Below are 13644 nucleotides of genomic sequence, written 5' to 3' on the forward strand. Positions count from 1 at the left end.
AAATTAAAACAAAGTGTCAACCAAGTTAGTTTAAATGGCACATGCTACATGGTTGAACAAAAATCTGATCACATTGAGTTTCATTTGCAAAATAATCTAATATCTGACATTCCAGTAATTGCTGTAGGACAACAAACTGGTGATGGGAACTCCTCTTCATTCCTGAAAATCAACCTTCCTTCCAGTTTCAAGTGGCATTCCACACTGGAAGGAAATCCTTTGAAATGTTACCTGAAAATCCCAATCCTATAGTCAAAAGTGATGAAAGACCTGCTCAAAACCCAGCTATGATTCAGAAGAAGGGCAGACAGCTCTTCCTCCCCATTCAGTTAAATGAGGGGAGGGAATCTGTTCTCACCAGAGTTGGCTTGAATAGCGAAGAAAGTTTCATCAGCAAAGCATTATTCAGGAAACTCCGAAAAGACCAGACCCTTCCCGCTGTTGAGTCATTTTATCATTGGGTATGGGGTCTGGAAATACCCCGTTCCAAACATCTTATGCTAGCAGTTGTATGCTAAAAATGTCTATCCCTGGTAAAAGCATAGAGCATAATTGTTGGGTCGTGCAAGGTGTTCCCTCCGCCTTTTACATGGGGAGTCATATCCTCAACTGACTCGAAATTAATTTACATCCCAGTAATTGGCAAGCCCGGTCCCAACTGAAGGGTAACCCCAGGGTCCTGGCAATCCTAAAGAAAGCCTTCCGGTCAGCCCCATTGCTACTGTAGGCAGTTGAAGTTCAAAAATGGAGAGGAGGTCACCATTCCAGGACGGACCCGACAATTCCCACTTGACTTACAAATTAAAAGAGGACAGAAACTACAAAATCCAGACACATATGTACACCTCAATGCCCATCTTTAACAGCAGGGGTTGGGGTTAAACCCAACACCATTAGTCAATGTAGAACACAACACCATTCTAATAGTTGTGGATAACAGCAACCTCAGGAGTATCACTCTGGGCGCATGCACCATTATTGAAATGGTGGTTGATGACCAACATGTTTCCATAGGTCTAGGAAATGAACTCATAGGACCAATCCCCAATGACTGCTATGACGATGACATTTCGCCAGAAAGGATCTTCACCCGGTAAGGGGGAAATTTCCTGGTGTACTCTTTTTGCCCTTCCGGGAGGGAAGATGTGACCTGTGGCATCAGGAAGGATGAGGTGATCTTCCAGGTCCACAATGTCTGCCTCTCCTACCTGAAACCCTCTGTCCAGGTTCACACTTTAACCAGAGGCCTCTCCACAGAGCTAGAAGAGGCAGCTGAGATCGCAAAACCTGAAGTCTTTCCAGGCTTCAGGCAAATGGTTGAAGAGTGGGTCAACCTCGCTGATGTGTGACTGAGGAACAAAAGCAAAAATTTAAACAGATGTTCTTATATTTTCAAGATATCTTTGCTGTGGACTCGTGCGACTCTGGTCGCACCGAGAAACATACTACCTCAATTCCCACGGACCCTGGGATGACTCCTGTATTTGTGAAGGAATATCGCTTGCCTCTTGCGTCTATGGAGTCCCTGACGGAAATTGTCAAAAACTTACAGCCCCGTGGGATAATTCGTCCAGTCCACCGCACCTTTAATAATCCGGTGCTGGGGATTTTAAAACCAAATGGCCAATGGAGACTTTGCGCAGACCTTAGGGAGCTGAACAAACGGGTCCACATGTTCCGATGGCTTCTTCCCTACATTGACCAAGGGCTGGCCCAGATCCAGGAGTCAAAGGTGTACACTGCCATTGACCTGACCAATGGATACATGGACCATGTCCGTCAGTAGGGAGGACCAGTACACATGGACCCGGATTCCGTTCGGATACATAAACTACGGCAATTAATTCAACATCTTCCTACACAAGGCCATGCCCGACTTGGGTGAAAGGGGTAACCTGGCCTATGTGGATGATGTCCTGATTAAAATCTCAACTTTGGAGGAACACATAGCGGAAATGTGCTATGTTCTGACCCAGTTGAGGGTTGCCGGAGCAAAACTGTCCTTCCAGAAGGTGCAGTGGTGTAGGACCTGTGTCAACTTCTTGGGACATGAAATAACCCCTGAGGGTCTCTGTCCCAAGGGGAAGAAAGTGGAAGCAATAGTAAAACACAAAAACCCCACAACTCTGCGTGAGCTAAGAAGCCTTCTTGGACTGACTAATTAGAGTAGGAAGTTCATTGAGGAACTGCGCAGAGGTCACAAGACCCCTGGTCCATCTGTTGAAGGGGGTCAAGTGGGAGTGGAAATCCAGAACAAGCTGAGGCACTAAAGCAACTCAATAAAAGTCTCTCACAAGAGCCTTGTCTAGCTTACCCTGTCAAAAACAAGGAGTTCTTCTTGGAGACAGGGTTCTCGAATACATGCTTGACCACAGTATTATATCAAAAGCATGACAAGGACAATAAAGTCATCTCCTATGCAAGCAAGACTTTATCCTCTGTGGGGGAAAAATTCAACGATTGTGAGAAGGCACTCCTGGCAACAGTGTGGGCATTGAAAAATTACCGCCCGTTCATCCAGAAGGAGCACATCAGAGTGGAGACTCCACACCAGCCTTTGGAATACCTCCAAAGTGACAGAATCTGGGCAGGAAATGTAAGTAATTTCAGAATTACCTCCTGGACTTTGTCCATGCAAGGCTTTCCTGTTGAGGTCAGATATGGCCAAAACAAGAAGAGTCCCCTCACGCAAGATCTGGCTGACTTGCATGATTGTGCCAGAGAAAACTGTCTCGAGGATGGAAGTCCCAACACCCAGGACAACATGGAGGCGTACCTGAATTCCCCACACAAAGTCTATGAAGAAGACAAGTGCGAGCGGATGCCCACAGTTTATGTGGATGGGTGCTCCTACCATGTTGACAACAACGGGGAAAAGGAACTTGTGGGCAGTGTTGGGAATGCCTGGGTGAATGATGCACCAGAGCCCTCCGCTGGGTACAAAATCGGTCCCCGCAGTAGTCAGGTGGCAGAGTTGATGGCAGTTCACCAGGCCATCCTCACTGCCGTCCAACACTGACCCCACAACTGGTCATAATCACTGATTCAGATTTTGTCCGGAATGGGTTTGTGGAGCACCTGATCAATTGGAGAACCAGAGGCATGCTGTGTGCTAATAACAAACCACTTAAACATGGCAAGCTCATACAAAATATTGATGATCTGGTCACATCTAGATTAAGGGTCATTCCAGAATAGAGGGGCCAGACAAAACTGGAAATAACCTGGCTGATCAGTTGGCCAAAACAGGAGCCATCCAGTGGGATCTCCTCAAGATTGTGTCCCTGTTGGCAGAGATCCAGGTCACTGCTGTCACCAGGTCCCAGACAAATGCTCACAATGTACGCTCAATTGCCCAGTGGAGTAAGGAGACCCCAGATGCTGATTTAATAATGGCACAAAAAGGGGATCCGATTATTGGGAAATTTTACTGACACGTTGAGGACCCTGAGAACTTTCCTCTGATAGAAACAATAACATTGGGAAAGATGACCTCAGGGTGTTGATGAAGTGTCCCAAAATGTTCCGAATCCAAGACCATTTGTTGGTAAGGAGATCCATCTCTGGATCTGACCAGTGGGTGGTACCTACCTCATTCTGAAGCCTGATGCTAAGTCACACCCATGATGCGGCCACAGTCGGTTATCAGGGGTTTCATACTACTCTAGAAATCTTGCTGGAGGTTGCATACTGGCCACACATGGGGCAGGACCTCGACCAATATTTGAAGGGGTGTCTTGTATGTGCACAATTTCAGCCAGGTTCACTCACACACCAAGCTCCTCTCCAGAAGAGGGGATGACACTACCTTTGTCAGATTTACAAGTAGATATCATCGTGCCTGTGATTCGCTCCTCTAGAGGGAACAAGTATATTTTAACAGTAACGTGCTTGTTCACCAAATGGGTGGAATGTCTCCCGGCCCGAAATTACAAGGCAGAAACAGCCGCTGCCCTGATGATCAACCACATCTTCTCGCGTTTTGGCCTACCCCAAAGGATTGAGTCAGACCGAGGAAGTCACTCCAGCAGCGAAGGGATGATGAAGATGTGGGAGATACTTGGGGTAAAAAGGAAACTTCATATTGCATACCACCAACCTCTAGTGGGGGAGTTGAGAGGTAATATAAACCATTGTGAGCATTCTAAAAATGTTTGTGGCAGATTCTGGGCCAAGTCGGGACATCCGATTACCGCTTGTCCTGATGACTGTCATGCCCGCACCGCTGGCGCACGCATTGGCAACCATCATGGACTACTTGGTACTCATTTATCCTCCTGATACTCCTTGAACAACTCCTTTTCACGCCTTGGTCTTTTATTTCCATTTGCTCAACTTTGGTTCTTTCTTATTTTATTCAATTAACTACATTTACCATAATGCACCTGGCTGCAGTCCTCAATTCCTGGCTATTCTCGTTCATTGTTATTGGGACCACAATCCCCAGAAGCCCTAGCGGCCAATGCTGCTTCCACCTGCTCAGGACCAGAGAGGGAGGAGGCAGATTGTCTTCAGGTGTGCTGCTACAGGTGCTGTCAATTAGCCTGCCTCAGAACAGGGCAGGGCTGTATATAAGCAGCTGCCTGCAGGAGCACAGTGTCTTGCATCTTGAGATCTCCCCGCTCCTGTTTGCCTTGACCTGCTACATTGTATGCTGTTCCTGTTGCTGCATTATCCTGTTTTGATCCAGTGCCCTTTCCGGGCTCCCTGCCTTGCAGCCGATCTCGCTCCGCTGCCTTCTACCTACAGTCCTTGTCCTCTGGGCTCCCTGCTCTGCAGCCTGCCTCACTCTGGCTGCCTACAGTCCTTGTCCTCTGGGCTCCCAGCCCTGCAGCCTGCCTCACTCCGGCTGCCTACAGTCCTTGTCCTCTGGGCTCCCTGCCCTGCAGCCTGCCTCACTCCGGCTGCCTACAGTCCTTATCCTCTGGGCTCCCTGCCTACAGCCTGCCTCACTCCGGCTGCCTACAGCCCTTGTCCTCTGGGCTCCCTACCTTGCAGCTTGCAACACTCTGCTGTCTCCAAGCCCTTGTCCTCTGGGCTCCCTACCTTGCAGCCTGCACCTCTTCACTGCCCTTGTCCTCTGGGCTCCTTCCTTGCAGCCTGCTCCCTCCACTGCCTACAGCCCGTGTCCTCTGGGCTCCTTCCTTGCAGCCTGTCTCCCTCCGCTGCCTACAGCCCTTGTCCTCTGGGCTCCTTCCTTGCAGCCTGTCTCCCTCCGCTGCCTACAGCCCTTGTCCTCTGGGCTCCTTCCTTGCAGCCTGTCTCCCTCCGCTGCCTACAGCCCTTGTCCTCTGGGCTCCCTGCCATGCGGCTTGCTACACTCCTCTGCCTTACAGCCTGTTTTACACTTAGCTACCTACGGCCCTGCTCCTCTGGGCTCCCTACCTCGCAGCCCTATTCTTTGTGCTCTCTGTCTGTCGCCTACTACTAATCTCTCTCTGTCCTGTTCTTCTGGACTCCTTGCCTTGCAGCCCACTACAGTCCTCCGCAGTCCACTACAGTTTGCCTGCACCTAGTGCCACTCTTGACTGCAGACCTGCTTCCTACTTTGCAGCCCTTCTGTTTTCCTGACTGCTGCTCCCTTGTTCTCTTCCTTGAGTCCTCTGTACTCCACCTTAGGTTATCTACTTCAGTCTAACTGCCTTTCCTTCATTTCCTTCTGCTAGATTGCTCATTGACTTCCTTTTCGCTGGATATACCTGTTCTTGTCTTCTCATGTGTCTTATGTAATCCCTTTGTACAGAGCTTGCCTGTTGGTTTCCGGCAGGCAACCTCTGCCCCTTCCCTTGTCGCATTTTCAGTGTTACAGACACCCACTGCTGTTGTTCCCAGCCATGAGCATACAGCGTGGGCCTCTGTTATAGCAATCTGTGCAGAAGGCTGGAGTTTCCTAAGGTTCGTGGAACACTCTTTCCCATTTCAGCATAGACCCCAAGAGGGAATCCAGTTTGTTTGTACCTTTGTATCTTTTGCCCCTTTTGGCTCACAGCTACAGTTTCCTACTCCTCTTTCTTGTTGAACTTCCTGCTGTGTGTGCTTATCTGCTACCTTACTTCAGCCCAGCCACCCAAAACCTACCTGGGTACCCTGTGCCACTCTTCACAGAGTGCCATTCCTGACAATGGCCATCAGATCTACACCATCTTCTGCGACCAAAATGTATCCATTTGAGCTAATGACTGGATGAAAAATGGTGCTACCTCAGCATCTGCTCTATAGAACACAAGAGCAGACACTGATAAACGCCTCTAAAACACATGAATATGTTGAGAATCTAAGAAAACACCTTGAGCATGCTTTTGCGTACGCTCAGCGGAAACTGGAAAAATCAGCAGAAGGGATGAAAACTCAATATGATTTAAAAACAACAAAAAAGAATACCAAGTAGGTGACAGAGTCTACTTGTACATTTTTCAGAGGAACCAGACTAAGGAGAGAACATTTCTACCCTCCTGGCGCAGTCTTTTTGAAATTGTAGACAAAATTTCACCTCTCGCTTACAGAATCCGCCTCCCCAAAGGAGAGCTGTCAGAAAAGACATGGGTCCACACTATCCAGTTAAAAAGTTGTCACCCCAGACACACTTTTCAGCTGGAAATTCATATAGGGGAGACATCTGGAGAAAGAGAAAAAAGAAAAAGTAAAAGCAGAAGGAAATAGGTAGGTTCTTAGGTGTACCTATCTAACAGGGAGTACTTTTCTTTAGTGTTTTTGCAAAAATATGTAATGAAACTATGGTGTAAAAGTCAATCTTGTCTTTGCGTTGTTAAGTAAGTTGCTTTCTGACATTGTGCAAAGATCACTGATCAGTATACATGTATTCCCTGTCCCACGGATGTCAACCTTCCGGCAAGACAGTCAGTGAATGATTCTAAAACCTGTTTTTATCTATCTCCAATTAGAATACTAAGTCCATTCTCTCTTAGATGCAGGCGGAACTCCCTGGGGACCCGGAAAGGAAGGAAAGGGGGTGCCGCTCCAAGCTACCCAATGAAAGATGAAGGGAGGATTGTGGTGTACCGCTCCCTAATGAAAGAAGAACTCCACCCGATGAACCCCACTTTGCCCTACTCTCCCTCAACAAGAAGTCTTGGGAAAGCAGGGGGGGATTCTTTGGGGTACATTCACCAGCCCAGCAGAAGTCCCCTACACCACCAAACTACATTTTCAGCAGTTACCAAAAATAATGGCTCTGCTGACTCTGCTGAGCACATATGGGGCGGGATAAAACATAGAACACCCTGAGAATGGCTGCAGTTATTTTCTTCATGTGCACCAAAAGAAGAATTCAAAAGCAGCCTGGTGCAGCGCTGCTATGCTGCCAGCTCAAGACTTTAAACGGCCAAAGAAAATGTAAACCGACTGTGCACTGGTGCTATTTTCATATTTTCAACATTACACCGTTTGGTTCCAGTAAAGCACATACATGCCCAGCTATCTTCAGGATGAATACCAGCAAAATAGGGCCATTCCTCCCTGAAAAGCATTGTGTGGCAAGTAAAAACTGTGAAAGAGCAGTGAAATTTGTTTCAGGCCGTACGGCTAGTGTTTACTCTTGCAACAATGTAACACAGGCAAAATTCCTCACAAGAAGCTTTCTTTCTTCCTTTGCTTATGTCAGTGCCAAAGAACCCTTGTTTTTTTACAGATTCTTGTGTATAAGATATTGACCAGAGCTATGGAAATGGTCAGAATAAAGATGCAAGGAAAATCACATTTGGAAATTACCAGTAAAATGAATCCGTGTTGCACTGCCCTGCAAAGCAGTGGATTGACACTGTACAAACTAAATGGAAATAATACTGTAACATGCCCAGGAACAAAACTATATATGTTGGGAAGAAAAGCTGCCAAATATAAGTAAATTGTGCTATGTGTATATATGTATAGCAACCTCGTCTGTTTCCTCCACCCTCCCATTACTGTTTTATTACTCCCCACCATCCCTCCAGCACTATCTGTTACAATCCAAAATCGAACAGAAAAAGCTCAGCCTTTCCAAAAAAACAAACCATCCTCCGTCCACCACCCCAAAAACACCTACTTGCCCCCCCTTCTCCTTCTCACCAGTTTCCACTAAAGAAGTAGAAAGCATCATTAAGGGCCTCAAGCCCTCTAGATGCCAAGGGGACTCATGCCCAGCTCCCATCATCCAAGAAGGCGCCAACACTCTGGCCCCCTTCAAAACAGCCCTCATCAATGCATCCTTCAAATCAAGCTCAGTGCCCAGCAGCCTCAAGGAGGCCTGGGTCATGCCACTTCTAAAAAAACCTAATCTAGACCCCAATAACCCAACTAATTACAGGCCAATCACCACCGTTCCCTACATCCTAAAGATCCTAGACAGAGTGGCCTACCTGCAAATACAGAAGCACCTGGAAGACAACAACCTCCTGGGTCTCAGACAATCCGGCTTCAGGCCAAGGCATGGAACAGAGTCAGCCCTACTGGACCTAAAAATCCAGATGGACGAGGCAAAGGACAAGGGTAATCTAGCCATTCTCCTACTGCTAGATCTATCAGCTGCCTTCGACCTCGTCGACCATCAGATCCTCACAGAACATCTGATGACCTCAGCGGCCTTCTCTAACCAGGCGACTGCCTGGATCCAGTCCTTCCTAACCAACCGAACCACCCGGGTCTTCTCCCCAGGGGCATCAGCACTCCCTGTCCCCATCACCTGCGGCGTTCCTCAAGGCTCGTGCGTCTCGCCGACCCTATACAATATCTTCACAAAGCTATTGTTTGACCGCCTAGATAACCTAGGTGTCACTTACACAAACTATGCTGACGATACCCAGGTTCTCATCACCCTATCAGGGTGCTACGACGAGGACTCCACCAGAATCAACAACCTTTATTTAGAGATCCAAGCCTGGATGGCAGAGCACGGCCTATGCCTCAACGACGAGAAAACTGAGCTCCTCATTGTCGGCTCCCAACATCGACTAAACAAACTAGACCCCCGTTACGCGTCCATCAACATAGACGGTAACCTAATCACAGTAGCCAAAGAAATTAAAACCCTTGGGGTTTATCTAGACTCTACTCTCTCGCTCAAAAGACAGGTGAACGCAACTGCCTCTTCAACAGCTTACACCAATAAGCTCATCAACGCCTGCAAACCTTTCCTATCACCTCCCAGCTGCATTACACTAGCCAGAGCGTTAGTGCTCTCAAAAATTGATTACTGCAATACCCTCTTTCTTGGCTCATCAGAACACAACCTGAACAAACTACAGGTACTTCAAAATAATGCCATCAGAGCCGCCTTCAGTATCCCACGAAACGCCCACATCTCCAGCTTCAGACAAGATGCTCACTGGCTCCCAGTACGAGACAGAATCACCCTCAGATCCCTCGTCATCGTCCATAAATGCCACTCTAATGACGCACCCAAATACCTGGCAGACAAGTTCCACAACCACACCTCAACTAGACCAACTAGAACACCATACGCACATTGCCTTTCCGTTCCCAAATTCTCCCTAAAAAAAGCAGGTGGCGCCAGCTTCCCGGTCCTAGCTGCCAAACTATGGAACGCTATGCCACCATACCTTAGAGCAGAACCCTCATTTTGGACTTTTAGAGCCAAAACAAAAACATGGCTTTCCAACAAAAACGCTGCTTAATGCACTTCCTCTCTGCATGCCTCTGTTGACCACCTGTAACCCGGTCTGCTACACCGTTGTTGTTTTATCACAGTCTGTATTGTATATTTTTGCCATGCTGTAACTGTTTCTAAGTCTCCGGCGCCCAGCTACCCCAGGGTTCAGTGCGCGGTACAAATAAATAAACTAAACTAAACTAAACTATCTGAAATATCGTCAGGTCTAGTATGATAGTCGCTTGTTTTGTTCCTCCCCTCCCTTTCTGCACCCCTCTCCCTCACCTTTTGTTTTTCTCCGGCTCTACCAGAAATGTCGTCAGGCCTAGTACAGTAGTCGCCTGTCTGTTTCCATTTCCTTCCCACTGCCCCCCTCCCTTCCTTATTTATGTCGTAGCTCTTGCACTATCTGAAATGTCGTCAGGCCGAGTACTATAGTTAATTTCACATCCTTACTGTTCATGGCCTGTAAGAATGTGGTTGTATTTTCCCTTGTTCCCTCCCTTGCCTTGAAGCACTTTGAAACACATTGTGTATAAGCGCTATATAAATAAACGATCATATCATATCATATCATGTGTAGTGTATTTTTCCCCACAAAAAGAACTTCAACATCCTGGCTAGGCCAAATTGCTGTCACACCTGTTTTTGCAAAGCAGGCACTTCTAAATGTAGCAGCCCCATGGCAAAGGAAGTTCCTTTATCACATGAATGGACCAAGGTGTGGGAATCTGTTACCTCATCAGACTTCCTGGCATTTCTCTAGCAAGGGACAATGGATCAGGGCAGGGGAACTAGCCTTGTCACAAGCGAGTGTGAATTCCTGGTGACACCTCTCTTTAGCTGCATCTGCCAAAATGAATGTGCTATGGTAACCCTGCTGCCCTGAACTGACACAGTGGGGGTAGGATGACTGGGGAAATCTTAAGAACCGCCCTCCAGTGACAGATGCCATCCATTTGATTTAAAAGACTTTTTATATCAAAGTATTTATGTCAGTAATCTAAAGAAGGCAGTAAAGTAACATTTTGACAGATTGAATGTAATTGTGGCACCATGAAAATAAGACAATGTGGATCTTCCTTGCATGTGGGGGACGCAAACGGAATTAAAGTGTCAATTCTGGGGAAAGCGTAGATGCTACAGTTATGAAAGTTAAATGCAAATAGTCCCGACACTGTTAGGCTCATGTGTAATTATTTGTAGATGTTTGATAAAATAGTTTCCATAGAAATTGTGAAAGAATGCCAGGAGAACAAAGCAATATCTCACAAACTCGGCGTTTAGACAGACATGTTCCTTGTGAAATATGGTATTTGCCTATCTAATTTTTATAAGGGTGACGTTTATAAAAAGGAGCATTTTGTGTCATAACTGGTTTTGGCAAAAGTAACTGTGGTATAACAAAGCACGTCATAAAAAAACACACATTAAAACTAAGTCACTTCCTCCAGTCTAATCTGCTTACAGGGAGGCAGCGACATTCACAGACTGACCTATCCCATCTTAGAGGTATGTCTTCCTTAGTTCTGCCCATATAGTAAAAATCCTCTGATGTCATCCGGTCTATATAAGGTGGAGACATTCAAAAGTCAGGACATTCAAAAACCCAAGATTCAAAATCCAAGTCAACCTCCAGAGATCCAGGCATTCCACATTCACCCTGCAAGATTCCAGATTCCAGTGCCAGTCCAGAGGTAGCAGATCCAGGCAGAACCTCTTATCCAGGCAAAACCACTATCCAGAATTAAAACCCTACAGACATCCTAATAATTCAGGGAGAAAGGGGGGAAGGCTGCTGAACCCTTTTGTGATTATCCAGTGACCAGACCTGCTTTGCCAGCTACCTGCTTTGGCCAGCTGATGCCCCCCGCTGTCCACTGAGACCAGACCCTGGTTGCCTCGCTGAGTCCCTAGAGAGAGTCCAGCTGTTGCCCAAGCAACCAAATCCCTGTTTCGCTGCCCAAAGACCCGGTTGGCTGTCCAAACTATTCCATTCAAGTGCTCTTTGTAAGTATTACCCTTCCCCAACACCAAAAGCTGCACCCTTTGATCGGTTACCTTGTATCTGTCCAACCCTATAAGAAACCCTATAATAAACCCTATAAGAAATCCTATAAGTATCCTAGTAAATCTTAAAATTGTTAGTATCCTGTCCTTAGGAAAATCAGTGTTAATCTCCATGTGTTAGCGCCATTCTTTCCAAATCATTTCAGTCCGTTATATAAGGCCTTAGTACTATTTGGAATAAATTAATTAATTTCCATATAAAGAAGCACACTGCATGAATGGGTTAATATTGCAAATTAACCATTTCGCGGGGAGTGTTCTTCATTGATAATCTAGCCACTAAAATATAGTCTCAGTGGAACTTGTCATTTTCCTCTTAAAACCGATTTTGCCAGGGTAACTGCTTTCCTTATAAAATCCAATTTTCTCTCCCTATCAAGAATCCCATACTGTCACTCATACAAAGTCATCCTTTCACTTAGTGTCATACCCGTTATGTGCCTTTGTACCTTAGCATTAAAACCGATTTCCGATTCTGTCTGTTTAGCTCATTTTCCAAGCCGTTTTGCTATTTTAAACCTGTGACATGACGCAATTGCAATTTTGCCACGTATGATTCTTGCTGCACTGTTTTCCTTCCAAAATCGCTTTTCTAAACTGTATGCCTGTTGTTTAGTACATTGCCTTGTAGAGTTGCGAGTTTGCTTGCTTCTTTGATACAGCCTCATAGATTCTTGCCTTATTAATTCAACCGCACATGTAAAATCACTGTTCAGTAATTCCGAGTGCCATTTTGCTAATTTTTCAAGGGAGCTCATTCCGATTTTGGCCTCCCATTCAGGGGTGGTATGTCGGATTTTCATGTGGATTGTTCCCTTTTATACCTGACTCCTTGCTTCACCTCTCCACCCACAGAAAACCTGTTTAATCGGGGTTTGAGGGAGTTTTGCAGTGGGAATACTTAACTGTGGTGCCATTTAAAAGCACTTCCCAAAAGTAATCTTGCTTTCATTCAATTGTGCATTGTGTATCTTATGTTATAAGGTTAAACTAAGTGTATCCTATCATTTTATTGTGTAATTATCACCACACTGGTGATTGCTGCCCTATACTGAATGTGTTTAATTTTATTCAAAATTTAAAATAAATAAATATTTCATTATTATACACCGGCCTGGTTCATGGTCCATTGCGACACAGGGTGTATGTAAAGGGGGATGTGAGACGGGTTGGCTGCCTTCGTAAAAATTGAATCTGAATGAAATAATCATAAAAGCGTTTTAATTGTGCGCTGCATCCCTGACCAGTAGAAAGTGCCCTGGTCTAGAGTGTGCTGCATATTTAAAATCCTTAACACTACTTCAATACAGACAAATGCAAAATATATCATGGGGGGTAGTTACAGAGACAGTGCATACATGACATGGCAAATCAATGTTTAGACAAAATATAGTGCAATGCTGATAAAAACAAAGTGACAGAAAAGAAGTGGAAGGAAGGATGTATTTACTGATCAACCCGAGGGGAACAGGTTCAGAGTGGTGCATTGCCCTGGAGATCCTCTGTGGCCCACCTCTCGACCCACACTGCAGATTTGGCAACCTCGCAGTCAACAGGTGTGCCACGCTTTTAAAAGCGACCTCTGGTATGGTGAGGACCTTATGTGACTCGGCCTTGCGGTCGCGGTCGAGGGCAGCCCACAGAAAACCCTAAGCAGTTAGGTCAGAGACACAGGCACCACTCTGTGATAGCCAAGGTGGGCCCCTTCCCAAGGGTCACCTCTGCATTTGCCTCAGCTTGCAGCAATAAGGCAGCAATAAGGAGACGAGACACGAGACTGATGGGTAAAAACAAGCGTCTTGTGTTAGATAGAAATAAACAGCATACAGAGAAATTATCAGCGGAGCAGCAGGAACATACAGAAGGACAAATGGCAGGCCGTCGAAACTCAGAGCTCTCAAGGGACAGTCCTTAGAATGCAGGTTATATAGCATATCATACGCAATCACTAATATATTATAGCATTT

This window comes from Ambystoma mexicanum, chromosome 4p (assembly GCF_040938575.1).
Source record: "Ambystoma mexicanum isolate Mex_15411 chromosome 4p, UKY_AmexF1_1, whole genome shotgun sequence".
Lineage (NCBI taxonomy): Eukaryota > Metazoa > Chordata > Amphibia > Caudata > Ambystomatidae > Ambystoma > Ambystoma mexicanum.